Source organism: Bombus pyrosoma, linkage group LG3 (assembly GCF_014825855.1).
Source record: "Bombus pyrosoma isolate SC7728 linkage group LG3, ASM1482585v1, whole genome shotgun sequence".
Taxonomy (NCBI): Eukaryota; Metazoa; Arthropoda; class Insecta; order Hymenoptera; family Apidae; genus Bombus; species Bombus pyrosoma.
In genome coordinates this window covers 15,471,520-15,497,679 of record NC_057772.1, presented here as the reverse complement: position 1 = coordinate 15,497,679, position 26,160 = coordinate 15,471,520, and the positions used below count along the sequence as shown (strand labels likewise).

Here is a 26,160-nt window from a genome sequence, read left to right as displayed (position 1 = left end):
TCAGCGGTATGGCCATACATGTATGCTTGAACATATGCAGGTCAAATAGAATGACTAATTTCGCCATTTATTTGTGATCTTGTTTCTGTTGATAGATAATAAATATGAAGACAATAATAGATATTAAGCCCTTTAAAAAAGAAAATTTAATTGCTCGATACTTGTTATTTCTGCAAAAATAAGACTATTTCTGCAGAAATCACTCTTTATCGAATCGAATAAAAGTATGTGAATGAATCCACGAATGCGCAGCTTTTCAGGAAGTATGAAAGGACTGGGATTGAGAAGGAAATCGAGTGAAAAAGACAGATAAGAAAGAATTTCAATGTTTCATTTTCTCGGGAAAAGGAAGGAACTTTAGAATTTAAATATGAGAAAATGTTTTTCACATGGGAAATAAAAGTACATGAAAACAAAAACAATATTACAACATATAAACTGTTCCAATTTTCTTCCGTCAAACGAGGCTTGTTTATTCTATGAGCAAAGATAAGAAAAAAAAATGTAACCATAGGATCATAAAATATAAGAACTGAACTCGTGATCGTGAGTTTTTTGTTGATTTGAAAATAACTGTCTCTTCCCAAACTTCGAACTATTAATGAACTGAATAATTTCGTATAACACACGATTCGTTGAATACTGGTTGTAATGGATAAGTAGAGCTGCTTTTCAAGAAAGGCAACCGAGATTTCCATAACATTCTTAGAAGGTCTGAAAATGTCAAGAAAGGACGAGAAATGTCGATGAATGGGTGGCCGTTAGTTCAACATCGGCGTACAATGTTCAGCTTTTGATCGCGTATAGGTGTTATCCTCCCTTATATTCGACCTATTTTTGTAAAGGCGACTTATGATTTGACTTTGAGAACATCGACTAACTTTAGAACGCGTGGTACTTCATGGTAATATAAAAAGATTTTTCGCCAGAGTAAACGTTTTTCCTGAACAAAAATATACATTCTGTACTTGCTATCAATCACAATCTAAATACCAAAGAATCCACTTTGTTAAAACGGGTTTATATCTTAAGATTACTTTGCATCACGTAGCAATACCTTTCACCAATTTTGTATTAAAATGTACACGTATATAGATCATTATATACTTAAACGAAAGGTTGTATGTATATCTAAAGACACAAATTTCTAGATAAAAGATGATTTGACTACATTTAACATGTATATTTCATTAACTTTGAGAGATCAAAATGAAGCATTGCAGATTTTCTGTCTTTTACAATTACCAAAAGTATTCTGTTTGTGAAATAATTGACATTTATTAATAAATTTTTAACACAATTACGCAAACTCTTAGCGAATCGATGATTAATTGATTCTTTTAGGCCGCTTAATTTTATCTGTAGTTATTCTATAAAAGTAATGTTTTAATTGAAGTCATTTGCTTGTTTCACCAACGAGCACAAGTTGACGTTATTCAACGTTAATAGATGCTATGGCACCGGGACGTTAAAGGTGATCTAGAACACGAGCGACAGAAACGATGTCGATGGCATTTATACATATTCAAGTATACCGTCTTCGGCATACGTTGTGCTTGATACAAACAAAGAAGGCGTAAAACTGGTCATGCCATTCCAATCCGGTCGGTATTACATAATTGCTAGATTTCTTTCTGTGCCAGTCTCAATGATAATCTTTATACTATATAAGAAATATCACGAAGTGTTCTTTTTCGTAACAATTTTATTTTTGGATTGAACGAGGCATTGTTTGATTTGAAAAGTATTGAAAACATGACATTTTTATCTATATTAGAAATTTCACCTGACGAAGTTGTTAGGTGGACGGACATATTAAACAAACATTTTTGACACAATTACTTTGGGCAATCGTTTCCATAATCTAGGTTGATTCGATATCGTACGTGCCCGATTACTTTTCTCGAGGCAGGAGAAATCGGGAGAGATTTGCTCTTACGGAGAGTTCTTGCTCGGCGAGCAATTCGATTTCGATCAGATATTAAACCATATTAAACGGTGTTCACGAGTCGGGATTACTTTGCCATCGAACTGACGAAATGTTCAATATAATGCCGCTGAGGATGATATTATCGTCTTATTGCTTCTACCACATTACCCAAGTTTAAATAGTTTGAGCAGAAAAGGCGCGTCGTCCCTTGGTTTTCTCACAAGGCAATTAAACGATTCATAACAATTCTTATATGTATGCTACCTTCTCGCTGACACAAACAATACTGCTACCACAGAGTCACACGAGTCATTAACCTAATTTTAATATCTTTTCATCGTGAATCTGGACATATTTTTTCGTTATTATATATATATGTCTCATTACATAAACAAGCTTGGTTATTCTGCGTAAAGTTCAAGATGAATTTTAAAATGTTGAAATTTAGCTGATTCTAATAATATTTTCCTATTCTAACGTAATCGTTTTATTATTCAAGTTTATGACCGAATTAAACTTTCATCGTAAATCTGTACGAAACAATCAGAAACACCATCAAAGTCACTTATGCTTCCCTCTGTTTTTGTAAGCAACTCTGAACGACGGTAATTTCAGAGGTACTCAGCTCCTGCGGAGCCGGGATGAATTATTCAAGATCGATTTGTGACAGATAGTCATCTGTATCGAAAGTTCATAGCATAGAAACTGATTGGAATGTCAAGGATAAGCACTGTATGCTGTACCGGAGATTGAACTGAACAGAAGGAATATTTTTAAATCGCTTTTACATTAAGTTTGCACTTAAGTATAATTCGTTTTTGATATACTTTGTTTAATGATTTTCAATTTCAACCAAAGTATCTCTCTCGTGATATCTGACAACAGTTCTAAGAATTCGGTTATACTACAATAATCGAACTAGCAACGCCTCGACTTTCTTCAAAGTAATATATCGATCTATTTAGAATTGCAACGGCTTTGCGAGCAAATATATACTTTAGGCTCGTCGCCACCCTCTTATAAGTAAAAGGGTATTATTATGCATAATCATGGTACAATCTGCATAGTTAAAAGAAGATTGTTTAAAAAGGCATGCTTCGTAGAGAAATAATCAAACAAGCTACGATACATATGCGTGACGATGAAATATTCATAATACGAATGTATCTCTTGTACGATAACATCAGTTTTTATTGCTAGATACAAGAATGAGTGACAATTTCTATCTAACATATTTCATTACAGAAATGTTTAATGAGGCAATAAATATAAAAATATAGATATGTGATAATATAAAATGGATATGTGTATTATATCAATACTGTTTTCTTTATATACAATTCAATTTTTCTAATAAACAATTAATTAATATCAAATTTATACTTTTGTAAAAATAATTAAAAATACAAATCTTTCCTGGGTAACCAATAGTGGTTAGGCGAAGCAATCAAAGTAACAATGGAATGAATACACAATTACTTTCGTTTCACCCGATGACATTTCATACGTTAAAGCGGTAGGTTCGTCTTGTAGTCTGTTGCTTTGCAAGCCGTTGGAAATAATTTGAATCATCTTACCGGCTACGATCTACGTAGGCAGTTTTACGACGCACGAGACCTTGTTGCTGTTTCGTGGCAATTCCAGGCTTCTCTCTTTCGTGGTACTTCAGACCCTTGTGGAGATAACACGATAAAATGGTAAAGTGCGTACGTAAAAACGCGAACTTGTGCACGCGAATTAAAACTGTGGCCAGTGAGTAATGCAATAACGAATCTGACGAACCGATGAGAGTAGCTTTTTTCTGCAGTTTTCAAAGACACCCACCTTTTTTTTCACAACACACGACCGAATTCTAGTTTCTACGACACTTGGTCTCCACTCTTCTCGCCTATCCCCTCCGCTATCCTCTATGTACACGCATAATTTACCGACGACTCGGCTAACGTGAAACACTCACGCATCCTGTGAACGATCAATTAAAAAAAGGCAATTATATTATTTCGGTAATTTGAATGATATTTATGGCAATGTGCGACGACATCGAGGGCAGACGGAATAAGGAGAAACAGAGCACGGGAGGGTTATGCATCGTCGATAAGCCGCGGGCAGGCAATCTTTCCTTTCCGATCTAACGTTCCGACGATCAGGAGCCCGTACAAAAGAAAGGAAGAAAATAAGAAAAGATAAGAAGATTCAAATTTACCGAGAGTCATCCCGATTTTCGTTAGATACTACGACAGTCCGAATGGTTCTACATTCTGAATTCTTCGAAGCTGAAATTGTTCGTAAAAGTGCTAGGAGTACACTCGAGGTTTCCTTTATCTCTGTTCCTTCGTCTTTTCTTCCCTTCTTTTCACCAGGGACCAGCCCTGTTCGTTCACTTTCTCGCCATTTCAAGAACAATTACACAAGTCTCAAAGGCAATTAGCCTGGCACTCGAACGTCAACGGGAACCATACCACTATCGCGCCCTACCCCAAACCTAAACCGTAGTACTCCGCGGCTTAGACGCCACCTCTCCCCCACCCTCACCCCCTCTCTCTTTATCTCTCCCCTTTTCTCACTCTATTCCCTTTGTACCCGTCTGTGAAGGTACGTTAACGACAACAACATCGGCGTCGATTGTTCCGACGAACGTCCTGACGCGCCTCATTTTTCTGTCCCCGTGAACGAGCGTGCGTACTCGCTTCTCTAGGTGACGATCATCGTCGAGGACACACAACGAACACTCTCGCTTCCTGTCTGTATCGTTGTTCTTTCTTCCGACTCATCGACATTGTACGCTCATACGTACAGAAATCGATCGCGTTTATAGCGATCGAACCATAATTCCTGATTTTACGTGTCGTTACAGCCAGAGAAAGAGACAGACAGACAGACAGACAGACAGAGAGAGAGAGAGAGAGAGAGAGAGAGAGAGAGAGAGAGAGAAGGAAGGAAAAGTGATTGATAATAATAAAAAAAAGTTAGAATTACAGGGAGATGAAAAGGGAGAAGTAATTGTAGACGAGTGAATGGAAAAGCATAAAAGAAGAAAGGTAAACGAAAGAGATGGATGGATAAAGCGAGAGGTAAAGTAGAGGAAAGAGGAGAAAGAGTAGAGAGAAGAAAGTACGAAGGGGAAAGAACAAATAGACGCACAGAAACGATTTGAAAGGAAATCTCTATGGATCTATACGCAACTCTATCGAACGCGTGTCTTTGGTAGCACGTACGAATGCGGCGGAGCTACTAGCTAGCGCGAGGTAAAAGAGACGAAGCGAGGTTCTCCCTGAAGCTGATCCTGCGTGCTAAACGAGCCGCCTCCGCTGCCACCCGGCCCCCACCTTTTCCTTGTCCGTTCCCCACCAACCCCCAGTCCCAACTTCGCGCATCCCACCCACAGCATAACGGCGGCCTCCACCACCGTCATGACCCACCGCTATTCTAACCTCTACCGCATCCACCACCGACGGCGCTGCTCGCTATGTTACCGTTTTCTTCCTTCGTTACCTTCTTTTCCTTCTTCTCCTCCTTTTTATATCTTTCTCCTTCCTGTTACGTGCTCATCGCCGTTTACATCATTACGTATACAGTTTTATTTTAAATTCTCATACACTGATTTCTTGGCGGGAGAACAGTCACAGAAAAAAACAAAGTACTGTTCGTGGAACCGTTCATCAACTGCACGTAACCAAAGAACGACAAATGTGTAGTATCCGTAGTTTCACGTTTTATATTTTTCACTTCTATGCTTTTCATGGATATGACGAGTTCATCTTTTAGTGTATACGATATATAGACGTTCAATTTTTAACGCATACAGTGTATTGACATTTAGGAGTGCGTTTTTCCATTTCCATGAATAGGTAAAGCTAGCGACGTTTATTTTACCCTGGAAAATTGCTCTTTCTTCGTGTATACAGATAATATTTATACTAGTCATCCACGTGTATAATTATTCATAACTCCTTCTTGTTACATCTTTATATCTACTTCCTGTTACTAATTTTTATTACTTGAAAATTACTAAATTATCAAATTTGTTTTACAAATAATACAGTCGCGTAAAACAAGCAATTGACAAAGCATTTATGCACTCAGAATTAAATATAAAATCCCATAATCAATGATATAATTAAAACGCGGATGTTTTTATGTAAATACGCTTTCGAGTAAATTTCGAGATATTACACATTCTCGTTTCACTCTTCGCTAAAGACTGAAGAATTCGCAAATTCTTGGAATGAATGTACCTTTGTGCATGAGAATTTAACGTAGCAATAAATCTTTATTGAATGAGTACCGATTAAAGCGAGTCAGCTTTGAGCTGGTAGACCGCTTGTTCGAATGCTGTGAATTTAAAACGATAAAATGGTACTAATATCGATTAACGACTCGTTAGTGAAAACTGTAGGTAACGTCAATACGAGGTACGAGTAATCAGGTCATGGATACTGAAATCGACTGGGACAGAGCCGCTATTGTTTCTCATTCTTTATATTCTCTGAAAGAAGGGAAGAAAATTGTGCGTTTTGTCTATAACATGTATGCGTGATTTTGGCTTTGAGAGCAACCACAAGAAGTATACGCATCCGTTGTTCGTTCTGCAAATTGAAGCATTGAAAAACGAACAAAGACCGTGCTCGTTGCGTTAATGATAAATTCGTACTGTCATTTCTCTACATACTTCTAAACCAATAAATCTTCTTTGCCAATATAAAACTTTTATAGCTCTGCTATCATTGAACATCTTTGAGTTTTTATAAGATTCTCATATATGAGATGTCGTAGTAAACACGATGAAATCGATAAGATCATGATTTCACGTGAAGATATGGGATAAAGTTTTGTTATATGACGCTTTCCTTTCTTTTCTTTCTTTTTTTTTGTTTTTTTTTCTTTTTTGCAAAATTGAGGGTGCAAATTTGTTGAGATTTTCCAAAATGATTTAAATCCATAAGAAAATATCGGCCAGGTTAGCTAAATGTTCCAGTAACACGGAAACTTTAATGCAAAATCGCATATATAAAGTATGCCAAGTACTCTAAATTTTTTAGATAGATGCTTAGCTGTCTATTGTAGTTGATCTTATTCTTATTGTGTTTATTGGTGCTTAACGCATCTTTCAATACCTTTACTGTCAAAAATCGCGATGAAATAGCCTCTGCAGCTATTATCGTGAAAGCCAAAGCTATTTGACCGCTGTGCCGCCCAGCGTACATTCTGCTTTCGGCGAAAAATGGAGTAGAATAAAATTTTCCACATGATTTAAAATACATTATTTCTTTTAGAAGCGAGGCATTAGCAGTTACAAAATTCAATGTATTCTTAACGGAATTATTCTTTATTAATTTACTGTCTTCTTTTATCAATTTATTGTAATCTTCGATTAAATTGACTATTTCCTTTGCCGTGACATTACATTTAATTTAGTTTCGATCAAGTATCTCTTGATAATAATATAGAAATTCTATTTTTCTCTACAACTCTGCGCTCAAGTCCATTAATCTCTCATACCGGAACATCACAACAATTACAGCGCACCACAGCTTTCTCAGCATCCTCTGTGTCAAATTAATGATCGAACTGGAAGATAAGCGAGTATAATGTTAAATAATTGCCTGCAAGGATCCATTTCTGCGAGAAACCTTATTGTTATTAAGAGTAATAATAATAAGTTACAGTTAAATATGTTCAAATGAATTGGCAAGTTTCTAATTTAAAATTAACTAACTTTGACGTTAAGAACTACGAGAAAGCGATGATTATTAACTGATTGGAATAATTTCTGAAGAAATTTTTTGGATAACTGTGCTGCAGAAATGTACAGTAAAACGTGAAAGAGAAGAACAAGATGCTGAATTTCGAACAAGTTGGTTGTAATTGAGGTGAGCAATGCTCCATTGTAAAGGAAATTAAGATGAGAACTTCATAGTTCCGTGTGAGATAGAACTTTCCGAATTAAGTGCCTACAATACGTACAATCCTATAAAAAGTTGTAGAACGATTTCTATATTTGTTTCAAAACTATCAGGAGTTAAAAAACCATTTAACTTGACGTGGCAAAGAATGGACGGCTATCACCAGCAGCGAGATTGTTCTCCTAACAATCTTAAGTGAGAAACCTTTGTAAGTGTCTGTCGTTGATAACTACTGTTCCCCTACGGTTTATGTTAACTGGTTTTGCAATTTACGATCATATTGGTCGTTGTGACCAGTGCTCAAAACAAAATCAATCGCGACCATTAGTGGTTACGATGATTGGTTACGTCTGCGGTCTGCCCAGGGATCGCAAGTAGTTCAATGATGCATTGTCTTAAGGTTGTCCGCAGACTTGGTTACTCGTGACCATCAGTGGTTCTGACTAGTGGCCACAATTACCGATGACTACCGGTTGCTTGTCTCAGCCAATCATCATAACGATTAATTCGATAAAACTGATTTCTAACAGTGCTTATAAGGAGAACTTTCAAAACCGGGAAGAAACGGGACATAGTCGCTGAAGGGAATTATTCAATGTAGCATTGCATTTTTTAAATATCTATGTAATAGCTTATAATTATAGTATTAGTTTATTTAAATAAAAATCGCTTTACTTGTAGTTTTAAGATAAATATGGATCTGCATCTGTCGGTCATCCGGAAGAGTCAGGTATGTTGAATGCAATCAAACACCGAATCGAGTCCTTCATCTCGCGTATCTGAATCTTTCGCAATCCAAAACGTTCGTACGAAGAAAAATACTTTCCGGATTTCGCTCGGTTTTTCACTTAATATTTCTCAACTCGATACGAATAATCTCGTACTTTCGTAATGAATTCGTACATTTCCAATTTACATAATTATTAGTTAAATTCAATTTACAGGAAAATCAATACAACAATTAAACTCCTTTTTAAATATTTATTTATAGTAACCTTAATATCAACGTATCTTTCTTATTTATGGAACTGCTATTCCATTACCGTCAATCCTAATATCGGACACAGGTCGATAAAACGAATTTTTACAATATTTTCGTTTATTCCTTGAAATACTGGAGATATTTGAACTGAACTGAGTTAATGTAACAATCTATACGTGTATGAGATTCGAATGCTTGTCGATAAATTCAACAAGAATTTCGAGAAGTGCTACAGTTCAAGTGAAATTCTTTGCATTGATGAATTACCGATAAATTCCATCGCAGTGGGGTCGTAAACACACATTAAAACAGTGTGTGAAATACAAGAAACACAGATACGATATTAAATTATGCAAGCTATGTTCTATAGCTACAACACTATGGTTCTGCACAAACGATAAAACATTCTACAGTAAAAAAGAACGTGTAATTGTAGTTTCTATATTTAAAAAATGAATAGGAAATTTCTAAATTCCATTACGAAGGATTCTCAACTCTCAATATATTCACCATTGAGAAACACGCTTTTAAAATTGTGCGTAATCAATAACAACCTGACATTATCGATCGTCTTCATTATTTTAAGCGTTTGTAGCAGCTTGTGTTGTATAAACGTGTATGTTAATTGCAGACGTTAAGTGTTGAACATACCAAGTTTTAAGCACAGATGAATCTCGTGACGTCACGAAAAATGCATATCGAGTGGTGTACAATCCGGTTATTTTCGTGTATATCGTGGTGAAACGCGAGTTTAGGTCGCGTGTCGTACGAAATCGTACAATATACCTATGTATATCCACTTGCAAGGAAGGTGAAAGCCTTGACGCGCTGGTCGTAAGAAGAAATTAAGATCGGCACGTTGGATAATGCCTGCAACGACCCCCGGCATTTCAAAGGGTAACTAAAATCCCTTCACGTGTCACACGGTCACCAATATCATCAAACTCTTACCGTTAACTAGCTGCTACGCGTACAAGTGTCGTATATCAATTAAAGAAGATCATTGTTGTCAACTCGTTCTTATTTTATGAATTTCCACAATAAGTCTTTTTCCCCGAATCCGATGTTGTATTGAACGCTATTTCAAGCCGAAATTGCTTAATCGATTAATTACAGATAGAAAACAGATTAGATATGAAAAATTTTATTTTTTATGTCTAGATAGATACATATGTATAAAATTTCATTCTATCCAATTTAGCTTTACCGAAATAATAGATATTCAATAAAAGATTCATAATTCCACTCAGGTAAAATACTTTAACTATAATATCTACAGAATTTCATTCTAGTCACTTCATTGAAATTCAATCACTGGTTAGCAAGCAGCGCTACTCATTACGAGGCGAATCGTAGTTTGCCTATTCTAGGTTGGACCAGAGACTGTTTGCGACATATTGACTAGAAAGGATCAAGGACTCCAATCGCGGCCCATAATTGCACGAGTGGGCTGCTCATCGTGAAAAAGAACTCGTTAGTGCATTTTCGGAAGTAACTCTCTCCAGTTGAGTTGGCCAATCAGCAAGATTTAATTTTTTCCTACGAAAGACGCAGTGCGCAATTTCCACAATGGAAATTTTCCATCAACTAGTCGAAGCACGCGAGCTCGTTAATAAATTTATGCATCTCGTTGAAACATGCTTTTCTTGGTTGGCAAATACGCTCACGTCATTCGTAAAACTCATAAATTATTTTCTTTTACATGATGTTCAAATTACGCTTCGATCTAATTGAATATCGAATATTATTTGTTAGAGCGAGAAATCGCTATAACGTCATATTATTCGTACAATTTCTACGTTTTAACGAGTGCACAAATTTTCACTTATCGCTTCATCAATGTGGCGGCCCGTACATCGATCGTATTTACGATTATCTCTATTGACCCGGTGAAACCATTTCAAACTCCAAGTTGAGATTAACGCAATTAACTGTGATCCATTAAAGATTTTACAATCATTTAGTAGAATACTGGACACTTTAATATTAATTGTTTTTACATGAAACACGACTATAAAAATTAAACATTACAATTGTTAAGATTTTTCAAGCAAATTAATGCTTTTCGAAAGTTAGAAGGTTCAATTAATAAAAATATTTGAATAAAAAGAACAAGGAAAAAAATAACGAGTGATTTCGATATAAGCTTTCGTTTAAAAAGACTTTAAAAAGTTAAATCTTTTAAGACTTCAACAACTTTTAAAACTCATCGGAAATTCGTAACTTTAAAGGTTCAAAAGTTCATTAAGAATTTAAAATTGTTAAAGACGTTCGGTATTCGCGTTTAGTATAGAATAATTTTGCATTTTTCATAGTTTTTAAAAGCGTTATATTCTTTGGCAAAGGTATATCTTGATTAAAGAAGATAAAAGCTTTGTCCTATAATTAACGATTTGTAATAATTTCTGATTGTTAAAAATAAGAACAAACTGACTATTTCCATATAATAAAACTGTGATTATACAAAGTAAGTTATACTAAGTAAGTGATTATACAAAAAATCGCAAATTACACTGAAATAAATTTTTCATTTCAAATTTTGAAAATCGGACGAGCTCGCTGACCTAAATATACAGGATTTGCGGGCTTATAAATTCCATGTTACGTTGCAGAACCATACAATTTCATAGAATATTTTAGCGAATATAGTAGATCATCAATCATTTAATCCTTCAATGTCTGTAAAGTACAAGTGACAAAATTTACTAGGAAACTTTAGATAAATTGCATTATGCTACTATTTTACTCATAGAATATGCTTGCATGGTTTTGTGGAAAGAAATGAGAGCCACGCTGTATATTATTAATCTCACTTTATATTTCCACGTTATCATTTTCTCTCTTACATAACATCATTATTTTCCATTGAAATGTAATTCAATGAGAGTTTCTCTGATACGAAGTTAGACATGAATCACTACATAATTCATCGCATAGAGGGAAATCTGGACATGAGATCTTTTTCACGCGACAGAAGAGCATTGAATGGTGTCAAAAAATCATTATCGAGCATATCAATCAATTTATCACTTTGCGGTGGGAGTATCTGCTCGTTAAAATGGAATTACTTAACCTCTTCCTAGATGTACTTGCGGTGTACTTTTTTCCAATTATTAAATCTAAGAATAAAACTTAATCCAATCTCGCTTGTACGAAATGAAACTGCGTTACTTCAATTAATTATATTGAGTTTTTACTTTTTATATCCAGTATTCTCTGAGGAATTCTAGTTAAAAGGAAGTCTATTACGGTGTTTTAATGAATTTACCGAAGTATTAAGAATGAAATTTATTGCTAAACGGGGGGGAAAAACATAATGTTGAAAAATATGAATAGATACAAGAAATGGATATAGAAATCAAAGTAGCATCGGAGAACGAGTTTCTAATTAGTCCGAGCAGTGTACATTCACCAACAATGTAAATTCGTTAATTAATATTGCTTGATCCCTTATTGGCTTATGCTGCTTTTCATCCACCTCTTCCGTCGCAACCTTTAATTCCGTCTTTTGAAAGCGCTCATCAAGTGACACAGATGTTCACTTTGACTTCGAAGCGGATGACCATGCTGCTGTTACTCAGTACCTGAATAGTAGAATTTAGGATGATAAATTCAGGAATATTTCTATTTCGAGGAGGTTTTACTCTTTGCGAATGTATCAACAACGCCATTAAGTTCATTTCGAAACATAAAAAAGAAAAACCAGAAAGAAGAAACCTTAGAAACTTGCCTGTATGAAGTTACCCCTCATTTTCAAATCTCGAATTTTTTTGTTGTACCAAGTCACTCTACGTTTGTTATACATCGTTTAAAAAGAAATAACGATTTACCTCGGAAAATTCCTAAAATGATAAAAATAATAAAGACATTCCCAGAAGTAATTCCAAACAAGTGAAAATTTCACCAGCTCCCTATTTCTTGAAAATCGAACATGTAACAGTTGTTTTGGATTATTCTAGTTGTTTTAAATATTGTTGCGAAATATTATTTCAATATCATATTTAGTTTAGGAACGAATTTGGAAAAACTGTACACATAAGACACTGAACATTTCTCATTATTTTGACAGTAATAGTATACAGTAAAGAGTTGTTTTTCCTTTTTTAGCACGAACCTTCGTCTGTAGAACAGCCAGAACAAAAAATTTGAAGACCGGAACACGAATACAAGGATGTACATATGTTCCAAAAAAAAAGAACCCTCTATATTATTGCTGTCAAATTGAAGAGAAGCGTCCACTGTCTTACTGGGTACAGTTTTTTCGAATTATTTCCTAAACTAAATATGATATTGAAATAACGCTTTGGAACAATGTAGAACAAACGTAAAACAACTTGGAACAGGAAAAGAAGAAAAAATACGAAAATTAATAAATGGGAAGTTAACTTCATACAGTTTAAAAACTCCGGTTAGAAAAACTCTTCCTCGTTCTTTGTATTTATCGGATACATCTCAATTATCAGTTTTTCAAGATGTTGTAAAATTATTTAAATGGATAAAAGATAGACACATTTGTGAAAGCAAAATACATCGAAGGTCTTTTCAAATCAAAACTCATATTCCTTTTTAATGAAACTAACATTAAAAAGCTCCCAGAATAGAGAACTAGTAGGGAGAAAGTAATAGAAAGCAGCGTGCATTAGCTGATTAAACGAAGTAGCGGAAGATTGTAGCAAATTAATATGTTTTAATGTTCATAAAATGGACGTTACTTCCTAGGTTAATCTGGTATAAATACTAACGTTACTAACGAAGAAGAATTTATCAGACGACAATGTAATAGAATAAAAAAGAATATCCAACGTCATACACTTTACCTTTAGGTTGTGCAAGAAGCTGAGAGACAGAGGAAGAAAGGGGAGAAAACAGATTGAAATGGAAAGGAAAAAAGAGAGATTGATGATAGTTATAGTGTAACGAGTGCACCTCACGCGACACAGCTCGAAACCCAGAATTATCGATTTTTGTAGCCAGCGGTTACGTCTCTACATAAAACATTAATATCACTTTGGCGTATCCTAATGTGAATATATGCATAACATTACATATATATCGCAAGTTTTACGACATCTGGCTGATACCATCAAAACCTGTCCAAAATTATTCCTTAAGCATAGTGAAATATATACAAGTTTCCGATATTGAAGCTACAGCTGCCAAACCAGTCAATATGACTATCAAATCTTCTGTTTTTGCCATTACTAAAAATACACAAGTGTCTTTGGTAATATTAATCCCCGCGAGAATGTGACAGATGTTTTAATTTTTTTAAGAAGAAATTCTAATCCTTCGTTATTTTACCATTATTTCATCGAAATTTTCATAAGGTAATATTCAAAGTAATGTTTCCACGTTCAAGTAACACGTGAAAAGTTTAAGGAACTATAAAAGGTGTTAAAGAAGAAACAGGTTGCAAGCTACGGCCCTTAAACCGAAAAATATGTGCGAGCGTGTAATAAAAAGGTGAAGTTAATTACATTCTAGTGGTCACGCAAGTGCGTGCGTGTCGCTGATGAAGAATAACTCAAGAGTGCTTTTATTTCGACATTTTCGACACAGTTTATCGGACAACATTTGCAGATATCGTAACTATTAAGGATTAATAACGATTATTATCTTCTTTTTATTTTGTACAGTACTCTAGTGAATAATATACAGGGTGTGTCCGAATTGATATTATATAATAATTTAAAAGTGGATGAATCTACATGAAAAGGCAAGTTGAAAATACTAATAAAGCAACATCTTTTCGTACAAAGATACTTATGCTCCTTTTGTTCTTGAATAAACAGATGTTGAAAATTCATCGATACTAGAGTACACTATAGACTAGTTTTTTATTGCATTTGTGTTCAGAAACGTTACCAATATCCCTGCTGTATCGATCGTTATGGTAAAATAGCCAATATGATCCCTAGACTTACATTGATGGATTTTTGCTTATGGAGTCAAATTTCTTGTGTACTGCGAGCAGAATACGAGTAGAGAACCGCTCAAAGAGAAGATTCTTTTTGCATTGGAACGTTTGAAAAATGGAAATACCCTGAAGAACGCTTACAGGCGTACGTAGAACATAATTGTAAAATATAATACATTCTAATAAAGTTTTACACACTGTATGCTCCACTAAATCTCAGAATCTTTTCGTTCTTATACAATTTCAATTTTTTAACATTTACATATATCAATGTACCTCTTATTGAATTTGGCGAAGTAAAACTGTTATAAATTAAATTTATTTGTAAAAAATCTCTACACGAAAAATGTCACTCCACATTTTTGATCGATTTTCTCACATAGAATGATCGTGGTGCAACTTCGTTTCGGTCCATACCACTAATTCTAAAACATTCTGTATAACTGCGTTTACCGTTAAGTTACTGTGAATGTTACTAGGGAGTGATATAGAGCGTACGTAATTGTTAATTAAATTACCAAGACAGCTGCTACAACTGCAGAAACTCTGCATATCAAGCAGAAATATTAATTACATGATTCACACGTTAGGCAAATCGGCAGTAGCAGCTTGGTAGCTTAATGAAATTTCGTGAAATCGACGTTGTGACAAATGTTAAAATTGTACGATATAAACGAGGCATGTGAAATAAAAGAGAATGCCGAGTTACAACATTGAAAGTAAGTGGTATAAATATTAAATACTATCAAATCTTTTAATTCTTAAACACGTTTCGATCGTTAATCCGAACTGAGCCAATATTAATGAATATTAACGAAATAACTAAAAAAAAAAAAAGATTTTTGATAAAACACTTATAATATTAAAGTAATCGATCTATCGTCGTATATTTAGTCAGTCGTATTTATATTTTCATGATCGTCACAGTATTGTAAACAGATGTATATATCGGTCATTTGAAATAGCAACCGTATTTTTATTTTAAAACTTGGTCTTAAGTCTTTTAGCATATCCAAACACAACAGCACCAATTGCACGCAATGTAAATATTTTAACAGCAAAGTCTCGTAGAATACAAACGAAGGATGGTGGTTGTATGTACAATAACATTTCCTGCTTCGCCAACTTCCCATTCGTGGTAGGTACTATTCTAAAACGGACAAACGTCACACAACATAAAATATGTTTCTTCTTCTTTTATTCTACATAATGTAAACTTCTTGCATGATTAAATGACTTGTGCAAATCGAGAAGAAAGACTGATTTTGTATTATATACTAAATAGCAACAAATATAATTTCACAAAGCTACTATAGTTTAGTTTTCCTTAAAAGGTTTAGATAATCATAGCGCGCTTTAGTTTTAATATCACAATATAAAATATTTTCGTTTTTATCTTTTATAGTAACATGCGAGGTGAGCAGGATCGTGCTCAAGAGGACGTTTTTTTTATTAAGAATATTCTCGAATCGTGTAAATAGGGACGAAGTAGTGCGTGAAATCGTGGCAACCTATAGCTATATTTCTTTCATTGAAATTATTTCTAACTGAATTATTTAATTGTTCCAACTTATTATTAAATTTTTCTGAAGGGATGATAATAATTTTGATACAAACGTGAGTATTCGAGAAAATCGCTGCAATTGGATACAGAAGTTATTGTAGAAACAAATATACGTTTTCTAAAAAAAAACGAAAAACGAACCCTTAATTATTATATTAAATTAAACCGGTTTAATAGTTCAAAACTGCTAAAACACAGTAAAATATTTTTCTCAAATTTCAAGTTTTATCAGTTTTCGAGAACGAAACATAGATAATTTTGCATGGCACTTAATTTCGAATAGTTTGAGTTCTGATTACAATTTTTACTTCTATCAGTTCGCTAAGAAACAAAGTTTCTTTCGATCTAAAAAAATCATTGAACGATAGGAAGATCGGAGTTGCAAAGGTGTAAATAAACGAAGAAAAAAATCGTCGGTAAAACATAACATAATTGGTTAAGCACAAAAACAAAGGTGCATTTTGCAGAGCATAACAGAAGGGTGGTTAAGAAAGCATATCGCGTATGAAACACTAATTATATTTTGTAACACACCGTTGTTAGGTTGTATATGTGTAGACTATCATAAATATTTGAACACCTGGTACAATTTGATCAGAAGATTGGTATTTTCTCCCTCATATTTTCTCTACCGTTGATTCTTTACTTCTTCTTATAACTGGATAGAATGATCTGCTAAAAAACTGAAATAAGAAATATATTTGTATCGCTCTAGTCTTACGTTTACCCGCAATGAATAGTTAAAGCTTCATAAAATATGTATAAACTTTTAGGATGTGACTAGAAACATTAAGACGAAGCAACGTTGAACAGAGATCTAAAGTCATGTAATTTTTAACAAGAATCGTTTCTATTATAAATCCTTTAAGTTTTACTCACATTCAACTAATTATCTCTTTATTTATACTAATAGATATCGATTGTTGTTTTCGTTGATACGACATACCACTATCTGTCAACATCTACCAAGAATACGTATAACTAGCTAAGATGAGATCAGGAACCAAAATTAGATCAAAATATGTATTATTGTATATATGTATATTTGCAATAATTTGAAAGTGTCGAAATACTCATGAAGGGTAATATAAGTGTACACACGAAGATCGCGTACATAGGAATCGCGGAAACTAGTAGTACCAGGTTCCCCGGCCTGCTAGGGTAAAGCTGGGTCGCGGTTCTATCGATCTCCGCCCACCTGGAGACCTCTCTCTACCTCAGGCTCGTACTCGATGGTTTACAGGATGAACGTTGGGCCTAAAAGAAGGATAGAGGGGTGTAGGCAGAGGTGACAGGATATAAAAGGAAGGCAGAACACAGAGAGGGCTACGTAGCAGAAAGATTGCACGTATTATACTTATAGGGAGTGTGCTACATGCTTATGTACACCGGCCGCCCTCCACAAAGGTTACGAGAAAAAGCTCAAACAACAATGAGTGTTTCGCTGGCAAGTCGAGGAAAGTGACGCGCGCACAATGGCAAAAAACGAGGCGAAACGAGATGGCAAACTTCGTGCCTAGCTTACTATTTCACGAAGAGCCGCTCATCGGACATATTCCTAACCTTTACACCGGCGGCTCTTTTCTCCTTCTACTCAACCTTTTTCCTCGTTGCTCGAGAAACAAATCGAATTTTCTATCGTCATTATTCCTTCTCCGCGAATAAAGACTATACAACGAGCAGGAACAAAAGGGAACGATATATCGTTTCTAACAAAGGCGCTATAAATAATTCCAGACAATCAGAAGAACATTAGTGGTTGTTCTAATTAATGAAAGACGACCAACTAAAAACGCCCAAAACATAATTACAGTGCCAATATTGTATCTTCACATTTGATATGTATATGTATATGTAACTTCACATTTTTATGAATACAATTTAAAAAAAAAAATTATGTGCATCTTCAAATTTTTCATAAATGCATAAAAACCCGCAATCTAATGATAACAAGCATCCAAAATATTTGTAATATTTTTAGATGTGTGAAAGAACTTCTTTGTCCTAGTTTCGAGCTACACTAAATCATGAAAAGAAAGTTATGCAACGTGTCATAAAGAAGAAAATATATTCAGACTAATTATACAAGCGTACGATTGAAACTTTTCCACTTAACGTTAGTACCAACGTGTCATTTCAGTTTTTTTTTCCTTCACTTTTCTTATATCTTTAACGTTTTGAGTATAATTGAAAAGAACACAATAGTAATCGATCAAGTGGTCAACTTGAATTTCAAATTGCTTTCAAACAAATACGGACAAGTGAATTGAAAATAATTGGGCTTATACATTTTACTCGATTATAGGATTACACACGTTGATAGCGCGTGCAAATTCACGGTAGATGTGTTAGAATAACTATGGTGATCTTGTGCATGAGAATTCGTCTCTCTGTGTACGTTTGAATGGCGCGGAATGCGGAGGAGTAAAAATAAGTAGAATGAAAACATTTACGGAGGATGTAGTCAACAAAATATCTGTCTTATAAAACTTGTCACAAAATCGGGCAACGAACGTACGACAAGACAAATTAGTATCATTTGATGTTGTCGAGAACTTTGTTTTCAAATCGACCAATTTTCTTGAAACTCGTCGTTTGTTACTTCGTGTATGCTCTATTTCTTCGAAAAACGTCGTGCAAACATTGTGGAGATTAATCATTCTGAAACGAGCATTTCTATTCTAAATATTACTCACATCCTATCAACATATATTTGTTGCAAATGTGTATCAAATAATTCTTTTATGCAATCTGCATATACGCCGTTTCATCTTTCGCTGGTTTATCATTAATTTCATACACATGTTTTAACATATATACATTATACATACACACCCATTCCTCTGTATTATGAATATTATACTACCTTATATTATATTATATTATATTATCTTGCTTTCCATGTTTCACACAGAATATGGAAAATGTGAAAAAGTAACTTTGTATTTACTACTACGTACTAAAGAGCAAAATATATAACTTCATAAAGCAAGAAAATTTCAATCTTAACTGAATTGAGTCGTTAAATTATTATTATCATTACGTTGAAATCAATACTTTTCACTTAACTGTTTATTCTACGTCCGTATATTTTGTTTTAGAGACATAAACTCAATCGCACATGTCCTCATTAGGTACCCAGCATTCATATCCACGTATGCGTGTAAACATCACGTGGAATGACGTTAGTTCTGGATATGATGTGTACAGATGTGACGATGCGGTTACGGTGAATAGAGGCGAGAATTAATTCATTATAACATTTGGATTTTGATGTGCCACAGTTACAAGAGAACTAAGAAATCAATATCCTTTTACGTCTCAATGACGTGTCTACAGTCTACACGTAGTGAAGTTATGACGTATTTGCTACCAAGGTAACTAAGGACTTATAAATCAGATCAGTAAGAGCGATTAATCGAAAAATTGAGCTTCTTGACCTCTTACTGGCCAAATGCATAGCGAGCACAAGATGCGAACTTCCGTTATAACAGCTTTCTGTACTAAACGAAGCTCTATATTAAAACAAAGAATATTGAGAAAAAAAGAGTTGAAAATTCTCCGGTGGCTTTACACTACCACAATTAATAAAGCCGCTTTGCATGTGTATGTTATTTTTAGTCTTTGAATATATGACGATTAACGACTATGAACGATTATTACGCGTGTGTATAAAATTTTGTACGCATGAAATAAATAAATTTTGCAGCCGGAGTAACGAAACACGACGGCGTAAAATATTTCGCAACTTCACGCTCGTATATATCGTACTTAAATATTAAATTATGAAGTGTAATTATCATGACGAAAAGTTTGAAATATTAAATTGCATGATCTCCTACCTTGTTGAGTTTTCTGCTCGTATTCTGCCAGTATTGAGCCGCACACCTGAAATAAACAAAGTATGTCAATTTATCCGATGTATCAAAGCATCCATTTTTTAAATCATATTTATAAAAATATGAGTTTTCATAAATATCCGCAATTTAATTATAACTTGTGAAACGAAATAAAAATGGAACAGATTAGATTAGGGAATAGATTCCCAACTGTGTCACTTTTTTCTAGCAAATTAACGATATAAATATTTTCAATTTCGTAGAATTACTTTAGAAAGTGACGTGGATATTCTTCTAAAAATTGAGGAGTGACAAATTGAAATTAGGCCAAAGTATCTAGCTATGTAGATGGTTAAACTAGATTATATTAATTTAAATTCCGAATAGATAGCACACGTGTATACACTGCGGTAGGCTTTTAATTTACCATAAGCAAAACACTCGTTCGTTGGTCATCAACTATTACTCCATCTAACGCTCCTCATATTAGACGTAGTACGTGCTCTTTCATGAAAAATCTCGCGTATTCCACAGCAAAGCGCTGCTCACTGATGGAACCACTCGTGCGGATATGTTCCTCTTTCCGCTAGCTTTTTACAACGGTAAAGTAGCTGACATGCTGACTCTTTTCCACATATTTTGCAATCACATGTTTCTCCATTTCATACTTAAAATACACACTGCATCTAGTTGTACATTCAGACGACGAATCGCAGAAATTGGTTGCGGGTTTAAAAAATTCTTTGCCATAATTTTATTCATTAAAAGACTGTCGTTACGGCCGTGATACATGGCAAGATCAATTGTAGCCGAATTCAAACTAGCTTCGTTAATTAAACTCCGAAATCGATTCCAATACCGGAAGGAAACGTACGCGACATGCCGTACAGTGACAAATTATCTTAACGTGCTTCGATAACTAGTTAATTAGTGCCAACGAGTAATTTCAACTGAAATTCAGTTGAATCGGAGTTTGTTTTTCAATTTGTAAAATTATACAGAGATCTGTATAGAAATATTTGCTCATGGCGTGTTCGATTAACTTTTTTAATAAAACAATGCAAAGACCAATACTTTCCCGGATTGTTTAAAATTATACTAAAATTATGTTGAAGATACAGGGTATTTCATTTAAATCCATCCAACATCACGAATAGTTTTGAAATTGTCGATGATGCTGAAAAATATTTCAAATAACAATTGAATGGTTTTATCTGAAAACACGATAATCGCGACCTTGAGGGTACAGCACGTTCTGAGAGTGGTAGAACACGAAAACTAGGTAACAATAATGACCGAAACCTTGACAGATTAGTTTCAAATTCTTCAAGATATAAAACTATGAACAATCTGCTTTCACTCGAAAATAGTTCGATATTCTCGTTCAGAAACCGTGTTAGCAATGTGTGCTAACACATTAGGCAGCTAAAATTATGTGTTTCGTCGAACCGCTGATTGTGAGAGGCTCGAACGTTGTCAGCGCTGAATCATCCCATAAAATCACTTAACGTTCTGGCCTGCAAATCTTAAAAACAAATCTTCGAAAAGTTATAGTGGACGTATGGAACTCACAAAATTATTATACAACTAGAGAATTAAGAATTAAGCTACTAAATTTCAGGTTACGTGTAATAATTTTTTAAAGATTCTTTTAGACAACCGAAATTCCAGCAACTTCAGTCTTAGCTTACACTCCCTCGTCAATTAGCATATAAATGAATTCATTTAAATTCAATAAAGTTCTTTGCTACGATCTCATTCTGGTTCATAAAAGTGCCGGGCGCACAATGGAGAACTCTACTGTGACGACTGCTCATTTTCTCTTCTATCTCCTCGCAAATCCAGAAAAGGATTAATTACACAATTTTCTCCAATTGTACAGTTACATGAAATAGTTCAACTTAGGTTTTAATCAAATGAAAAGTATAAACTTTATTAAACATTAATTATTTGTACTTATTATAGATGAAATAATCGAATTCTTAATAAAGTTTCAAACACCGCAATATATTATAGAAGAATTGAGTTCTTAAAACCATTTTCTAGTACTGTCTTCGTTGGCTAAGGGTCTAGGCAGTAATATTCTCGCAAATTCTTTTTAAAACTGGTATAAGGGAAAGAATTTATATAAGAATTTATATCAGTGTCGACTTGTCCGACCATTACGAAAAGAATTTCATCTATCTAATTCTTTAATTTACATTGCGACACCTTTATAAATTATAAATACTCCTTCGTTACTGGATAACCAAGAAAATACATAATATCTCAAATTCACTGTTTCAGGCCATATTCCTCTTCCCCGTTTTCCCAAATTCCCTATTAGGTCCAGGCTTATCATTTATTTGTACCTTTATTACGAAAGGATAAATGTCGGATGTTGTGAATCTTGCTTACAGTATTAAAGGTATATTTCTGATTACACTGTTTCAATAGCACTATTCATAAATCGAAGTATATAGTCGAAATGACTTGTTGTTTCAAATTGCCATTTGTTATCTTTATTCGAAATAAAATTTACTCAAGCTTAGCTGGGATAAATTAAAATTCTTTTAGTTTTCATTTTTACGGAAAGGAGTACGAAAACTGTTTGCTCGGATATTTTTACAGGCCAGCGTATATTAATTACGAACACGTGTATATGTAATCCTATATGTACGCTAAAGCCATTTCGTATTTGTATGGCTTAATTAGTTTTCTCGTAAATTTTAAATTCCACAACGTAAAAGCTATCGGGAGAGAAGAAAGAGTCGGATAGAATTATTTTTATACGTATATGACGAGGAGAGGCGTGTGCCGAATGCACGTGACTACGCTGGGAAGTATTTAAAAGAGAAAAAGTCACTGGTTTTGTAATCGAGTGAAGCATCAAGCGAAGGGCTCTAATTTTGTGGCTGTGACCGTGACGGCACATGGTTGGAAGAACACACGGGATAAAGTAAATTGCCATGAAATAAATCGTCGTCGGCGGAAATGCCTGTGCGATTTGAGATTTATTGTGCCCGGCAGAGCAGCCTCTTATTCGATTTTTCCTTTGAGAATCAAAAGTAAATGAACGAAGCCTTAGACGGTCTGCATTTTTATTTTTTACCAAACCAAATCTCGAAATTTTTATCGTCTCTTTTGATCGTAACTCTGATTGTTTTGAACTGCGTACATTCTCATACTTAAACTCTTTTCGTATATGTGTATCAGGATCTTTTCTGTAACATGTAACTTGTGACTCGTAAAATTTCACCGATGTTATTAATTGAATTGCGTCTGGCTTTTCCAGGCGTGGAATATGACAATAGCACGAAACAAAGGAGGAAACGATGACAGTAACTCATCCACCCATTTATTCCCTATGCACTCGAGGATGTGCACTGTAGCACCATTACGATCACTTACGCTTGGACTACAAAGTGTTTAACCAGCGTTGTGTTCACCTGGTAGAGTTTCGTTAATAAAATATTATATCGATCCGAAAAGTGATGATACTAGTTTATGGTATCTCAAAGGAACGTTCGAATTAAGGCTGGTTTATAGCGCCATTCTGTGGGTTTCTAACGCTATCGTGACAATTTCGTTCGAACAAAGTTATCGTACGATCGCGTTCGATACCCCGCTATAACGCGAAGAATTTCTACATGTTCTGTATAATGTTATATTATATAAATAGGATTTGGCATCCTTAAGGGAACAATTAAGTATCTCCCTTTATTTTTAATGATACTGGGAAATGTTTAATGCCTAAATGGTTTGGAAGGAAGAATTTTACGAAGAAAATTGTCCTTCCAAGGTCTTCTTTCATTTTTTTAAGATCGCCTTTGCTTCTGTGACAAAAGAGAATGTGCAGTTACAAGTGTAGCAGCGGCGAATGTGTTAAAAGAAATTATTTTTCCACAATATCCCTCCTTTGACACAGCTCAGATTGTTTTAAAACTGTTTCTCAGTATCGATTGAAGTAATTTAAAAATATTCCAGAGAGACGTTCAGCTATTCGATTGAGGGTAAAACACCCTGTATTATAGAACGCAAGGCGTCGTATTTCCCTCGGCATTGATTGTCTCTTTTGGTTCGTTCACGCAGCTGACTGCTAAAGCTAACTTGGTCAAACTGTTTGTGTTTTGACAGCTTCAGATACGTACCGTGTCAGTCAAACAAAGCGTTCTTAATGAAAATGACCGATAAGCTATAACGCATGCATGGTCATTGTAATGTCTGCATGTAGCGGTGTTTGTCTGAACAGAATTACAATAATGTCCCGTTAATATCGGCTTCGTCATCGTCTCCAATTCTCGGAAATAATCTAAGCGAGGGACACGGAGAATGAGACTGAACGTGAAAAGAAAAATCATACTTTAATGAAAATGAAAAAAACCTGCAGTTTTCTTTTTACAATTAATGTTGGCTTTTATTATTTATTATATGACTGACGTTATATAGAGATTCTCAAACTAATGATCAGTTTCTCATAAATATAATTATGAACGCTTTTAGATTAGTCAAATTTTAGAACAAACTATTTTAGCTCGTTAAAAATGGTTGTCGTATCTCAAAGAGTCTTCTAAATTGGCCTTACTTAGCAAATTTCCCGTTCAACTGCCTATCGAAGAATCTCCAGTTTTCGACCATGAAGTAAAACGGAAGTAAACACTTAAAAAGCCTAGTTAATTATAGTCGATTTTTATTCAAACATTAACGAACGATATATAGATATATATAGAGAGAGATATATTGCAAAATAACGTTCTATTATTTTCACGGAAATCTGGACATTTGATAAATGAAATTTAATGCAAGTTCTTTGAAATTTCAGTTCGAGGAGTAATTCATCAACTGTTTCATTAACGACGCCTAATACAAACCAAAGCGATGAAAGTAAGTACTTACAGCCCACGCCCAAATAGGGCGTAAAAACGTGGCAATGTGGTATAATTGAAGTTTAATTACAGCGAGTAACGTTAACTATAGTTTCGCGTAGTAAACTTTTCGTCGAGTATAAAACGAAATTAACGTTTAGCCTGTTTTAACTTCAGCGAGAAAGATGGAAGATATAACGTATGCAAAATTAATCTTCCTTGTGAGATCATTTATGTCGTCAAACCTACAATTACGGTAAGAATATTATATTCTTATATTTCTTCGAATTTCCGAAATTTCTTAAGGAGTTGTATATCCAATTAATCGCGACGAAAATTTATAATTTCAATTTTTTATTCGAACGATAAATAAAAAGTAAACTTTTCGTAAGACTGACATAGATATCAATAAATTTACTATATATAGGTAAAACAAATTGAATAAAATTCGATAGCTACGTAAAATTTTGTATAATTCTATTTTGCTGATCATCTGACAAACAGATGAGACGTAACAGTAATAATATTTCCGTGGATACTAGACAGTATGAATAAATAGTATTCGTACGAGCGGTAAAGAAATGGATCGGTGGCTGAAATATTTGAAATATTCGATATTGCCAAATATAAAAGCATCTGCAAGGATGAAACGCTTAACGAGCATCTTGGCTGCGTAGAGGACGCAATGGAAGGGGCGTTGTCGACGAAAAGAATGAAAGGAGGGGATGAAGAGAAGGCCGAATCGGCAGCAGAAAAGCAAAGGGTGCAAGGCGCCGGCGTGAGGGCAATCCGACGCAATGCGGGCAGCGCGACGAGAAGCAGCAATCAAGGATCAAGCCTTCGATGCACGATTCCTTCATCGATGTATTAATTTCTAATCGGCAATCTGATATGTCGAAGGTGCCACGCTTCTGCCAACTTTGCCTTACAACTTCTTTACGGTATACTCGTCAAAGTGTAACTAAAATATCAGAGGTTCTACGACACAACGATATAACAATTTCCTTTTTATATTTCGATTATTTGATTTTTAGAAATGTTTAAGGTTGACTGTTTCTTTGATAGATAACTTTTTTCTGTTCAATTTTCAATTTTGCCAAGCTGCTGCCATTTATAAAATAATTGAGATTCTTCATAAAAATCCGACATTATATTTCAGACAGTAGATGCTGCTTTATGAA

The 26,160-nt window shown here is 34.5% G+C and overlaps 2 protein-coding genes across 8 annotated transcripts in view; both read right to left on the bottom strand.

Moving 5' to 3' along the window:
* The window catches only part of LOC122566343 (neurocalcin homolog), a 76,447-nt gene that overhangs the window by 32,701 nt on the left and 17,586 nt on the right, over positions 1-26,160 (bottom strand). The window lies entirely within an intron of this gene.
* The window catches only part of LOC122566342 (neuronal calcium sensor 2), a 70,634-nt gene that overhangs the window by 26,911 nt on the left and 17,563 nt on the right, over positions 1-26,160 (bottom strand). For 2 of the 7 annotated variants that reach the window (XM_043723462.1, XM_043723460.1), the window contains exon 2: positions 20,139-20,184. The gene's annotated coding sequence lies outside the window, so the exon portion shown is untranslated. Of the gene's footprint in view, positions 1-3,507; positions 3,603-3,754; positions 3,893-4,133; positions 4,393-5,071; positions 5,196-20,138; positions 20,185-26,160 lie in introns of those variants that run through there. The other 5 variants (XM_043723456.1, XM_043723457.1, XM_043723458.1 and 2 more) reach the window with 5 other exon arrangements.